Source organism: Peromyscus eremicus, chromosome 11 (assembly GCF_949786415.1).
Source record: "Peromyscus eremicus chromosome 11, PerEre_H2_v1, whole genome shotgun sequence".
NCBI lineage: Eukaryota > Metazoa > Chordata > Mammalia > Rodentia > Cricetidae > Peromyscus > Peromyscus eremicus.
Window position 1 is genome coordinate 32,507,870 of NC_081427.1, and position 9,302 is coordinate 32,517,171.

Sequence of the window (9,302 nt, forward strand, 5' to 3'; positions counted from 1 at the left end):
ACTCTGCCTCCTGAGTGCTGGGATAAAAGGCATTCGCCACCACTGCCTGGCTGACAACCGTGGTCTTGTTATCCTAAATAACTACAGAGTTAATCTTTTTTAAAGTAAAGAAACATTTAGAAATAAAAAGTTAGCTTTATTTCCTAGGTGCTTTCAGCCATGGGGCTATGAGACAAGCAGGTACATAGTTGGAGTCATAGACAATATGTGACTCTATCAGTTGAATTCCCTCAACTATTTCTTGGCACTCTGATAAAATCCATTTTGGATAATCAGATTTTTACATATACATATGCAACCTACCATTTTTCTTCCTCACATCTCACCAAGATTGCAACATTGATGTCCTAAAGAAGAGGTAGTGTTCTGCTTCTTCCTTTCACATGCCTCTCTTTCAGTTTCTAATTCTGTGATCTCTATGCTACCACTTAATAACCAACAGCAGCACCCTAAGCAAATTCTAACCTGGGCTAAATTCTTAGCATAAGCTATCAAGTAATACTGTCATGGGTTTATTATCTTTTGATAACCCATAAAAAATGACTATAAAGTATCTGTTTTATTATTTTCAACTCAAAATCTCCTACATTTTAAGACTGAAGACTGAACCCTTTGGAGGTGAGAGGTTTGGGGTGAGACAACAATTATGATGGGAGATGCTGTGGTGTATTCAAATCACTTCTTCCACAAACCCTGAGATCTTGTCCTTACTTATATATAATCATTTGAGTCTCTATCCCTTTCCTAGGTGTCCTGGTATCCTTTACACAGATGGGTACATGACAAACCTTTTCTGCCTTTGATCTCCAGATGAGGTCATTCATGCCCAATGTCCAGTGAGAACACTGGTTAGGCTCAAGTCCAGGTAGTAATTGTATATAGATAAATTGTGTCTTAATTTGTTTGTTAAAATAATATGAAAGAGTGTCTATGGGTGTTTAAGGTCTTTTCTGTATTTATTTTGTTGTTAGTTTGAAAGTAAATATCCTTCAAAAGTTCCATGTGCTTGGTTTCTAGTGGTAAGTCCAATCGTTGAGAGATCATGAGATTATGAGGGCTCTGACATAATATATGAATTAACCTGTTGATGGATTCATACACAATCTGATGGCTTTATTTGGATATTGGTGAAAATGGGAGGTGAGTCCTAGTTGAAGAAGGCAGGTCACCTGGGCATGCCCTAGATGGGTTTATCTTACCCTTCCTGTCTCATTTCTACTTTTTGGCCACCATCAGGTAAGCAACACTGCTCCACCACTGCCCTTTGTCATGATGCCGAGTCATACCACATTTCCACAAATAATAGACTCACATGGCCATGTACTGAAACCTCTTGAACCATGAGCCAAAATATAACTTTCTTTGTTTGAGTTTCCTCAGATATCTTTCAGGGTGATGAAAAGTTTAGCACACTAAGAACTTAGGAACTGAGATTTTTAAATATTACATAGTTAGAAGAACTTTTGTACTCTACATGTTGAATTACCTTCATTCTTTTCCCTGAACTGGAGTTTAAATGAAAGACATAACCTTGAGTTTTCAGTTGGGAGCAAATCATTGCTCCCAAAGGAACAGCTCTCATCATGCTGAGAGAAAATTGTGGAATCTACTCCAGTTATGTGTGACTATTCACAGTGACAAATGGAAAGGGTCTCCACATCCCAGTGCGCCATCATAACTGGGGTATCCATAACACCAAATAATAGAATAAGTGTCGATTAGCAAATTTTTAGTGTTGTTTATACTTTCAACCCACAAATGGTAACCAAGAAGGAAATGAGAAGAGCACAGAATTTAGCTTATATTTTCTGGATGTGAGTGCCAGCCTTCCTTGCTATTTCGTTCTCCTAAATTTGTGTTTAATGTTAAAATTAAAGAAAGGTAGACACATGGGCTCAGGGGGAGTTTCAGGTTACCAGAGATAATTGTTTCATGGAAGAAAACTCTGCCAAAATGGCATTTATTCAGTATTCCAAAATGAGTGTGACATTTGAGAAAAGTAGTTAAGCGTGGCCTCCACAATTTTCAAGAGAAATAAAAGGACATTAATTATATCAAAACCTTTTGCGCTACATTTTCAAACTGTGCCTCCTGACTACATTTGAATTTATGAGATAGTTGGATCTGGTGCTGTGAAGCATTAGTGTTGTGTCCACATAGATATCATTCGCGCTGTTTCTTCTACAGACACTAAAATGGGAACAGCTGACAGGCCAAGGAAATGAAAAGTTATTGGCCTGATGAATTGCAAAACAAGAGGTGAGTAGAACCCTAACCCCACTTTCCTACCACGTCACCCTTACCCTTGGCATGCACCAGAGAAAACTGTCTTAAACACCCAAACTGCCTTCTCATCAGAGCCTGCAAAACATTCAAGAAAACACTATAATTAGGGAGCTCATTATGGCAGCTGAAACGCTAACAGATTTTGATATCTATTAAAGCACACTTTACCTCTTCAAAGTTACTCTAAGAAATGATTTCTCATCTCATGTCTGTGTGCATCTTTATTCAGAAGCATTGATGACCTTTAGAAATTGGACATCCATTAGGGAAAGGCCACCTAAGAAGCACAACAGAAAAATGTTTACATTAATGCATCTGGCTGATGATATATTCTGAAGCTGAGTTTGGAAATAATAGTCTAGTCACTTCCAGCTTCTTGGATTCCAGGTAGTTATTTTTGACTGAAGCCATTTGCTCCTTGATTCCTTGGACATTAACCAGTCATAAAGAGAATGTGAGCCTTGCCACTCCAACTCCTTCCGAGTGCGTTGAGAACTTGCCAGACACCATAATCTCATAGAGGACCAATTCTCATCTCAGCTCTATCTGATTCTATTTCCTTGTCTCCCTACGAAGGAAGCCAGATTCTGACAATGTAAATTTCCTGTCAATGTGGCTGAAAAACACAGCTGCCTGAGAGGATGAAGGGACATGAACTGGCAGGACAGAAGGATTAGAAATAGGCTGAGTCAGCCCCACTGTAGGTACCACTGTTCCTGTCAGCTCTTGAGGTGGAAGTGACAGAAAGCCCAGTTCAAATTACTTAAGCCAATGGGGAGCGTGAGTCACATGGTCAGCAGTCAAGCGTATCTGAATGCATTCGAACAAGTGTAGGAACAGGACAATAATCTGCCTCTGTTGCCTGTGCTCATACCTTTGTTGTTCCCTTCTAGGCTTGCTTGCACACTTCCAGAGCAAAGCCCAAAGAAAACACGATTGACCCAGTCTCATGGAACAAAGAGCCTAGAATTGATTTGCAATGGGAAAAAAAAGCAAAAATTAATACATAGTTTGATATAGATCCTATGCTATCACTAAATTAATCTCCATAAAGAGAGAGAGAGGTGATTTTTGTAATCATTCAATAACTTGGCATTCTAGGAGCCAAGTGCAACATCAGTTCTATTGAAATCACTAGATGCTATACCAGGGTCAGGTCACCATGACCACACACACACACACACACACACACACACACACACACACACACACACTTAAGTAAATAAAAGTATTTAAAGGCTTTGGGAAGGGTAAGCACTGTAACTGTTGCACCCAGAGTCCCCCAAAGACCATCAAGAGACCAAATCCGATGCAAAAGCAAAGAGTCTTTTTACTGTTGCAAGTTAACCCAAGCCTCTCTGTCTGTCTGTCTGTCTGTCTGATGCAGCAGCAGAGCAGGAGAGACCCTGAGCAGCAAGGACGTGGGGTATTTATAGGGAGTAAAGCATGGGGTGGGCGTCTTGGGGTCTACAAACTACATAGGAACAGCTGCCTGGACAATCATCTGAGGTTTCTCCGCAGTGTTGGGGCATCATCTTCAGCCTATAGGCTTAGTGTATCTGACAGACTCATTTGTGAAGTAGAATGTACACAACATCAACAGTTCAACCTCACATTGGGTGAGAGCAGTCTATATACCAGAAACACCTGAATTCCACTAGTGTCATGTCATGATTCAGGATTTTAAATTCTGGAAATTGTTGATGTTTTTTGAATTCAGCTGTCCATTCTTCTTGGCTATGTGTGTATGTGGCTTCATTTCAGCATTCCTTTCTTCTCCACATCCCTCTATTAAATGTCATTCTACTGTTGAGAGGTGTGAGCTTAATTACTCTTCAAGAATAACTGTTTCAGCTACCTTCCCATTGCACACCAGAAGCCATCGGCCCACTGCCTGTTCAGCTGCCTTTGAAGAAAAGGGCACTGTACCTTTCCCGGATTGCGAAAGCCACTTCAGGGATGGTGCCATATTGTCCTGGCCTCAGAAGATGCCTTTTGATAAAGCCATAACCACACTTGTTTTGACAAGAATCAGTAGTCCTTTGTTTTGTGTCCTGTCTGTCCTGTTTGTCAGCAGTTGATTTGAGGATACTTTGTTGTCCAGTGGCTAACTTTTGCCACAATGAAAGTTAACTCCAATTGCAGTTTTTTCAATGCCCATATTTTCTCTGAAGTAGATTGGTACTGCCAGGAGCCGACATGTCTCCTGTGGGATGGTCTGTATGTCAAATGTGTTGCTGATTGGTCAATAAATAAATCACTGATTGGCCAGTGACCAGGCAGGAAGTATAGGTGGGACAAAGAGGAGAATAAAGCTGGGAAGTGGAAGGCTGAGTCAGAGAGACACTGGCAGCCGCCATGATGAGAAACAGCATGTGAAGATGCCAGTAAGCCACGAGCCATGTGGCAAGGTATAGATTTATAGAAATGGGTTAATTTAAGCTATAAGAACAGTTATCAAGAAGCCTGCCATGGCCATACAGTTTGTAACCAATATAAGTCTCTGTGTTTACTTGGTTGGGTCTGAGTGGCTGTGGGACTGGCAGGTGAGAGAGATTTGCTCTGACCGTGGGCCAGGAAGGAAAACTGTAGCTACAAATGGCGCCCAACATGGGGCAAGAGTTTCCACCTAAAAGCTGAGAAGAAAGATTCTAAAATGAAGCTAAAAACAGCTTCCTAATCCTCTCTCTCAAATGAGCGGCAGCTGCCGGTTTGAGCTACTGGCAAGTTCCTAGCGTGCGGCGCGCTCGACCTGCTGTATGGTGGGAATGAGGCTTCTGCAAGTGGCACATTAAGCTGCATGGTGGATTTAGCCTTTGCTAGTACAAAACAAAAAAAGAGGTTTCTGGGCTACATGCTGCTTGGATAAAAGCATAGACCCACGATAGCTCCCAGAGCTGGTGGAAAATGTACTACCTCCATGTTGGGAAGCTGAGGTGGGTGGAGCCAGCAGCCACAGCTGCTGCAGTTTAAAGCGATAGATTCACAATAAGACAGATTCAGATGTAATAGTTTACAATGTGTGTAAAATATACGTAAGCTTGAAAGAGACAAAAAAGGTGATATATAGTTATATAAACAAATACATAGTTTTAAAAAATAAAGTCTTTAAAGAGACAGTAAAATTAATATAAAAAATAAGCCACATGAAGATGAATATTACACAGAGAATCTAGATTGTGTTGTATTTGGGATTTTTAACTGCAGAAAAACATTTGATCATAAAAGATGTTGAATTAAACAAATATGTATATTTTAAAGATATCTTGACTTCAAAATTTGGATGTAAGGATATGTTACTTTGGAAAGGAGACTCTGCTTTTTTTCCCACAGAAAGCCAGAGGCTATGGATTTGTTCCAGATTAAGATACATCAGGTTTGACCAGCCAAGACCCCCTGAAATGTCTCCGATGACACCATAGCCCAGATGATCTAACATCCAGAATGGTTTGAAGGCAACTGGCTCAGACAATACAGCCTCATGGACTATTCCATAATCCTAAAATTTTCTTTGTGTCCCCATAAGATACAGCGCTCCCCTCCAGCAGGAAGTAGTAAGAGAAGCTATGCCCAAATTCCCAAATTATATGTAATTTTACTTTGTTAAAGTTAAAACCTTCCTTTTTAAAAAAGAAAAGTGGAAGTGCTGTGGGATGGTCTGTATGTCAAATGTGTTGCTGATTGGCCAATAAACAAATCACTCATTGGCCAGTGGCCAGGCAGGAAGTATAGATGGGACAAAGAGGAGAATAAAGCTGGGAAGTGGAAGGCTGAGTCAGAGAGACACTGGCAGCCGCCATGATGAGAAACAGCATGTGAAGATGCCAGTAAGCCACGAGCCATGTGGCAAGGTATAGATTTATAGAAATGGGTTAATTTAAGCTATAAGAACAGTTATCAAGAAGCCTGCCATGGCCATACAGTTTGTAACCAATATAAGTCTCTGTGTTTACTTGGTTGGATCTGAGTGGCTGTGGGACTGGCAGGTGAGAGAGATTTGCTCTGACCGTGGGCCAGGAAGGAAAACTGTAGCTGCAAGTCTTTTTACTGTTGCAAGTTAACCCAAGCCTCTCTGTCTGTCTCTCTGTCTGATGCAGCAGCAGAGCAGGAGAGACCCTGAGCAGCAAGGAGGCAGGGTATTTATAGGGAGTAAAGCATGGGGTGGGCATCTTGGGATCTACAAACTACATAGGAACAGACTCAGGATTGGTATATGCAAGTGGCAATCATGTTAGTAACTTCTAATTGGCTAAGGTTAGTTGGGGGTTACAGTTACCCATTTTGGGGCAGGCCTGGACAAGTCCCAGGCTTTGACTTGAGCTGCCATGGAGGCTGGCTGGCCTAGCACATACTGATTGTGGGGGCTGGCTCAATGGCCAAGGCTTGGTACATCCTATCTCCATGTCCCTGCTGGCAGGGGCATCAGTGATTAATTGTCTTTTGTTCATGGCCCTCTCAGAAACTGCTCAGTCTCAGGAAACTGAAATTGAGGCCTGATCTCTGAGAGAAGACTGAGCAGCCTGTTATGGCGTCTGCTTGGTCCTTTCAGTAACTAACTACTAAACACTACTTCAAAGGTTCTTCAACCTAGCTATACATGATCCCAGAAACTTTATGTAAACATATAAATATATAAACAAAACCAGGGCTTCATCCCTTTAAAATTCTGACAGATCAGATCCAAGTCTATGAACTGGAGGTTTGAACTCTGTAAAAGCTCTTTAGATGATTCACTCAGGTATGGCTCATCTAGTAGTGTCAATGAATTCATTTATTAAACAAGTGTGATAAAATAATTTAGCAATTCTCTATCTTTTCCAGCTGTGAACCACTTAACACCAAGAACCCTAGAGCCCACATACTGTGCCCACTCACACTTCACCTGCACCAGACATGTCTTCTCCATTGATGTTTCAGCAGGAGGCCACTCAAGAGAATTGTCTCTTTAAAAAATTCTAACTAGGACTCTGAGTTCTGCCCTACTTACAGCAATGTGTTTGCCAAGGTTACCAGCGTTCCTTAGAATTCATTTTTCAAGTTTATGATTAATGGAAAAATTGAGCTTAGCTGTATATTAAAATATAATATGTCAAATTCAGGAAATGCTTTCCTCTTTCCTTTCCTTTCCACTTCACCACTCTCCCTGAAGATCATCATGGACCTTAGCACCGGTTGACACTTCACTACCTTTAAAATAACACATTGTGCAGACATACCTATTACAGTGCAGTCTCCTATCCTTCCTAATACTTTCATGAACCACTCATGTGAAATTGATGGATTTTTCTATTCTATCAGCATCCATTCTTTCTTTCTTTCTTTTTTTTTCTTTTTCTTTTTTTTTGTTTTTGTTTTTGTTTTTTGAGACAGAGTTTCTCTGTGTAGCTTTGTGCCTTTCCTGGATCTCACTCTGTAGATCAGGCTGGCCTCGAACTCACAAAGATCCGCCTGGCTCTGCCTCCCGAGTGCTGGGATTAAAGGCGTGTGCCACCGCCGCCCGGCAGCATCCATTCTTTCAACCTATATTTATGTCATTTGCCCAAATTAGAATGTAGAGTCAAAAAGTTGAATTACTCTATGCTTAGTATTTATCTGAATCTTTTGTTCTTTCAGCTCCTTCCCTGGTTTGCATTCATGTTTTACTTGAGAAAAATCCCAACATGAAAAATCTATCAAGTCACCCTGTAATCAAAACCCTTTAATAACTTCCATCCCCTGTGAAGATTCCTCTCTATGCCCTAACATACTGTGTGGCCCTTACTTCCAGTCTGAACTCATCTCCCTTACATTTTACTCAACCAACTCTGATCTCCTTGCTTCTCCTTCAAAAGTCAATCCTCTTCCTGCCTCTGGATCTTGTACTTAGGGCTTCTTTTAGCTGGATGTTCATTTCCCCGATGTCAGCAACTCTTCCTTTGTCACTTTGTTTGGTCTTGCATGTCATTCTGCTCAGCTCTCTCCATCTTTGGCTCTCCTATACAGCAGATGCCTATTGAGGGCTCAGTGACAACTTTTCTAATAACACCTATTGTCACCTAAAATACTACATACAAGACATTTACGTTAATACATAACCTGTGCCTGTTTTCCAGTAGAAGATCTAAGTTCCATGATGACACAGAACTTATTTGATCTGCTTCTGTATCTCAAACCAGACTGATGAGGATATTCAATAAATATTTGTGGAATAAATAAACAAATGACACAAGTGTGTTTAGAATTACGACTTACAGTTCACTCAGTTCACTGGGCCTTAAGAATACCTGGACATTACATTGATGTATATGAAAATTTTAATGTCCTGCTGTCACTAATAACTACTGCAAATCTCAACTATTCTCTTTAGTTCTCTGAGCCTCTTAATACACACACACACACACACACACACACACACACACACACACAAACCCTCAATTACCTCCTCACAGTAGACCATCTTGCTAACTATTTTTTAAAACACGGTATTTACAGAAAAGAAATGGGTGTATCATATTATAAAAGCTTCATCCATACTTTTTTAATTCCTCAAGTTACAAAAGAAAGGTTTATTTCTTCTTCTTGAAGGCAATCCCTCATTTTTTTAGACTCTATTTCCTTCTCCCATCTAAGGACCTTTCTCCTTCTCAATCTTCAAATGTGTTCATGTCCATCCAACCTTAAATCAAAATGAAAATACAGCAGTATAGTCCTACAGTATAAATACTTCTAATTGAATAAGTCTGAATAGATCTGGAGGTAAAGGTTATTTTTTCAGTGTTCCTCCGGTAGCTCTGATGTGTGACCAGGTTTAGGAACCACTGCAGAAGATGGTGCTTGCTGCCTATGTACTTTGTACCAGTTGAGTACTCCTACAGTGACTGTGCCAATGTACATAAGTACAGGTGATGTGGCTTTCCAAAACAAAGTTCCTGTCAGCTAACAGCTCTGTATAGCATGTGGCAGAGCACCTGGAAATCACAGGCTTGTGGTAATGAATGCATCTAAGTAGGAAATCATTTGGGGAAATGACTCAAAGT